Source organism: Elephantulus edwardii, unplaced genomic scaffold, assembly GCF_000299155.1.
Source record: "Elephantulus edwardii isolate Elephantulus edwardi_28Jun2011 unplaced genomic scaffold, EleEdw1.0 scaffold00034, whole genome shotgun sequence".
NCBI classification, from domain to species: domain Eukaryota; kingdom Metazoa; phylum Chordata; class Mammalia; order Macroscelidea; family Macroscelididae; genus Elephantulus; species Elephantulus edwardii.
The window spans coordinates 18191592-18196391 of NW_006399784.1; the positions used below are offsets into that span (position 1 = coordinate 18191592).

At 38.1% G+C, this 4800-nt stretch overlaps 1 pseudogene; it reads right to left on the minus strand.

Moving 5' to 3' along the window:
• Positions 1-2076: 2076 nt before the first annotated feature.
• Positions 2077-2848, minus strand: LOC102866030 (annotated as a pseudogene).
• Positions 2849-4800: the final 1952 nt, after the last annotated feature.

The following is a 4800-nucleotide window of genomic DNA, read 5'->3' on the forward strand; positions in this document are numbered from 1 at the left end:
CAGGACAGAGATTAAGAAATTGGCATATGAAAGGGCAAGATTCAGATCTGTTGTTCTTAGGATCATTATGAGTCATAGTCTACTTGATGGCACCTAACAACAATAGAACAAGAAGTCACCATGCTGGGAAAGAGTGGAGGGCAGAGAAAGAGCAGAAGACTCTCAGCAAGAGGGACTGACACTGTGACTGTAGCCATGGCCTTGAGCATGACTCTGTGAGTCAAAGCCAACTTGATGACACTTAATAACAGCAGCAATGGAATAGACATCCATTTCGCTCTCCTAGTTATTCCACAATGAAGAAAATAAAAAGGAGTAAGCATATTATCTTGACTTCCAACAAAAAATTAACAGTGAATGCTATAGGAGGCAGAAGAGTAATACTAAAACAGTGCACCCATTACAAAAAAATCTCCTTAAGGATAGAATAAAAGGAATATGTTCAGGATATTGTTAGATAAACTTGTTGTTGTTATGTACCACCAAATCAGAATCAACATATAGCTGACCCTTCAGTGAGTTTTCAGAGGCAGTGAGTAGCATCTCCTGAGATCGCTCATTTTTCTCTCATGGAGCAATTGCTGGATTCGAACAGTGTTCCCTTGGGCTGGCAGTATAATTCTGTACCACTAAGCCATCAGAGCTCCCTAGATTAACTGGTAATATTATGATTTTCAAAACATTTCATTCTCTATCCCAGTTGGTTTTTTAATTGTATAACATTAAATTAATTATTTAAATTATATAAATTTGTGTAGGCTGTGTGTATAAGTAGTGACAATTTTAGGGGTGAAGTAGTGGAAGTTTGTAGTTCTACACAAGTTCTACACTTGTTTATATTTACTACAAAAAAATATTCCCAGTCAGAGTAGTTTGGTGAGGAGATTAAAAGAGTACACTGAGCCATCCAGACAGGCATTTACACTTTAATTTTGCTACTTCTTAGTCATAATTGTGTTCTCGTTTGAAAATGGAGAACATTTAAAAAAAAAAAAGAAAATGGAGAACATTTAACTCATAGGGTTGTTGAGAGAAGTAAATGTGAGAGTGCTGAATAATACCTGGCAGGAGATGGGGACGTAGAAGAATGTGTACTCTCCAGTTACTGTTCCAGTTGCTGTTCCGTGCTGCTGTGTTGGAACTGACTCACAACTGACCTTCCAGCAGGTCTTCAGGGACTGTAAATCCAAGGAGAGGAGATTGCCCATCTTTCTCCCACAGAGCCACTGGTGAATCTGAACCTTGTGCCTTGCGGTTGGCAGCACAAATCTTTACCATTAAGCCACCAGAGCTCCCTAGTTACTGAGTATAATGTCCTATGCTTCTATATGTCCGTTACAGTAAATTCCAAGTTTTAGGCTATTTGTTTTTTCTAGGATTTTAATTTTACATTAGTATTTTTGCCCCTTCAGTTGGACTGCATTCTTTTATAGGTATAATACTATTTGTATTTTCCTAGTTAGTTTTACTTAAATTCTTTACCACTCCTTTTTGCATTTCAGAACTTCCTTCTTCTGACTCATTCTTTTATTTAAAGTTCATCCTTAAGAAGAATCATAGTATGGAATTTTTTGTTACTGAATTCTCTTGTTTGATGAAATCTTATTCCCCCCTCCCAAATTGAAATGTAGTTTCAAGCTAAACATATAATTCTAGGTTGATTGTTATTTTCAATCAATCTTTTGAAGACATTATTATTCCATTATTTTCTGACTTCTATGATTGTAATTGACAAAATAACTGTCATCTAAGTTTCACAGTTTTCCATGCAATCAAATTTCCCCTATTTGTTTTAAGATATTCTCCTTGATTTATTATTTTATAATATAATTCTTGTGACTGTGAATTAATGGAATTAATTTCATTTTCTTGTTTGAGACTTCTGGCTTCCTAAATTAGAGAATTAGCACCAACATTAAAATTCTCATCCATTAACTCTTGGATTATGTCTCAACTTCGCTATCTTCTTTTCTTTTGGAATTCTAATTAGAAGTATGTGAGATACTATTTTGTTGTTGCTCAGATGGAAGAAGAATTAGTTTACTCTTTTGGACAGAAAAAAAGGTAGCGTGTACATCAGCCCATTTTGATGGCAAATTCTTTGGCCTTGGCCTTCTCCAGCTTGGCAGTGAGAACCACAGACCTGGGCCCCAGGACATAGCCTTCCCAGTGGCAGCGGATCCGCCATTTTAATTGGTCCTGATGGCTTCCACCCACTTCACCAAAGTGCCTTTGTCTTCCAGGTTCACCTGTGTGAAGGTGATGGTGGTACAGGTCTTTCCGGTGGATAAGGTGGCCCAGCCTGGCCTGGCCCTTGATGATGCAGTAGTGAACGTACGTCTTATGACACAAGGCTGGCAGGAAGACTACCAGCTCAATGAAGTCCACGTTGTGTGTGATCACCACCAGTTGGGCCTTCTTGTTTTCCACCAGGATAGTGACAGCATTCATGCCAGCACAGAGGACAGGGGCTGTCTTGGTGGGGGCGTCTCCTTTGCCAACAGCCTTCTTCTCAGTCCGAGCCAAGAGCCTCTACTGCTTCTTCTGCTTTGTCTTCTGTCTGTAGTATTTGTGCCATCTGACAGTCCAAGGCCTGGATGAACTGGTTAATGTTGAGAGGCACCTTGAGTAACTTGTAGAGGCCTGCCCTTTGTCACTGTAGTCGGATGTAGCAGGGCCCTTTGACAAAGCAGGTAAGGTCCTTTTTGGGTTTGACCTCCTGTCCAATGCCAAAGTTCTTAGGCCTTTTCTCAAACAGGGGATTCACCACCTTCTTGGCCTCTGACTTCTTGACCACAGTGGGTGTTGGGGCCACCTTCTTCCCCCTGGCTTTATTTTCCTTTGACATCTTGGGTGAATGAAGGATCTGTATGAGATATTATAGATGACTTTATGTAACAGCTATCTATGTAGTTTTACCTCATGTTAACTCTTTTCAGTATCTTTGCCTTTTTTGTATGCTGAATAATACTTAGGAGTGTTCTTCCAGTTTATAACTTTTCTTAAACAACGTCCTATCTGCTGTTTTACTGATTTAGTGAGGGGTTTGAAATTTTTATAATTATTATAGTTCTCATTTTTATAAGATTTATTTGGTTCTTTTTATTTTTATAATATTTATTATAAAATAATGTATAAATACAAAGAACCACATAAAACAAACCAATTGTGTAATTATTTTTAAAGTTATAAGAAAGTTATTACTTTTTCAATAATATTTTTGTATTTTAGGTAAATTTTACACAGTAAATTAACTTCCCCTCTAAGATTGTTACACAGATAACTCTATATTATTAATTCCATTTTTTACAATGTGTCAATCTTCTCATTATTTTAATTTTATTTGTTTTGTTTCCATTGATTTAGCTTCCCTACCTTTATATTTGCAATCACTTGTTATGCATCAGAGAGTTGGACAATGACTAGGGAGGATAGAAGGAGAATTGACTCCTTTGAGCTGTGGTGCTGGAGAAGAGTATTGAATGTACCATGGACTGCCAAGAAAATAAACAGATTCATCCTGGAGAGTGTTAAACCAAGCAACTCCTTGGAGGCAAGGATTCTGGGGCTTAGTCTGACATACTTTGGACATGTTATAAGGAGAGACAGGTCCTTGGAGAGGGACATCATGCTTGGTAGGGTAGAGGGACAGCACAGGAGGGGAAGACCCTCGATGAGGTGGATTGATTCAGTGACTGGGGTAATTGGGATGGGTGTGTCAGAGGCAATGCAATTGGCATAGGATAGAGCAGGGTTTAGGGCTGTTGTACAGAGGGTTGCTATGAGTCGCAAACGACTTGACGGCACATAACAACAACAACACCAATACCTTTATATTTTGGTAGATGATTTCATGATGTTTGGATAATACTGTTTTGTTTTGTAAGCCAGCCTATTATTGGAAGACAAGCAACCCACAGAGATAGCTTCAACATCATTTTTAAAGATTATTTTGGGGCTATCATCTTGAGGATTCTCTTTTGGTCCAGCAGGCCTGGTCATTATAAATAAAGTTTAATTTTGTTCCACATTTTTCCACTCTTCTCTTCAAGACCTTCCGTTATGTTCTTGATCAGAATGGTAGACCATGGTATCTGGGCCCCACCCATTTCTTCTAGACTCAGAGTTAAAGGGGTTGTAGTTCTTGTGTGTTTTTTAGGCCCCATGCATTGGTTTCTTCTTTGATCCTTTGGTTTCCATAATTCTAATTTTTTCTGTATGAGTTTGGGTAAACAGTTGTTAATAATCGTGAAATCTGAGAGTGAAAAAAACCTTTTCCAGTCATGCTAAGAAAACTTTTAATGTGGCCCATCCCATTTTCCACTCCTATTTCTTCTGAAAAAGGTAACAACTGTCCTTACATATTTATAGTTTAATCTCAAGTTAAAAGTTTTCACATAGCATTTAAAATTCCTAATCTATTGCATCTCCCTTCACTGTTTTAGATTTATCTGCAGGAAAAGAATATTTTTGTTGTTGTCCTTGTTCTGTGGAGTTTGTTATGACCTGGATTGTACATATATAGAGTGATGAAGGTGTTTTTCTGTCCTTGGTATTCCCTGGAGCTTGGCGTATGGGTCCAGACCATGAGGCTCAGATTTCAACTCTCTGGCACAGCATTAGGTGATGTCAAGATGTTCATTCGGAGGTGCGTAAGAATTAGTTATTCCTCTTTTGGGGGATGTTAAAAGTTATTTATAGGGTTTCACTGGTCAATATTTTTTTTATCTTTTAAGAAGTACCTCACCAGTTTCTATTTCCTAGTCTGCTTTAGTGTAGAAGTTCTGTTGGAACCTGTCC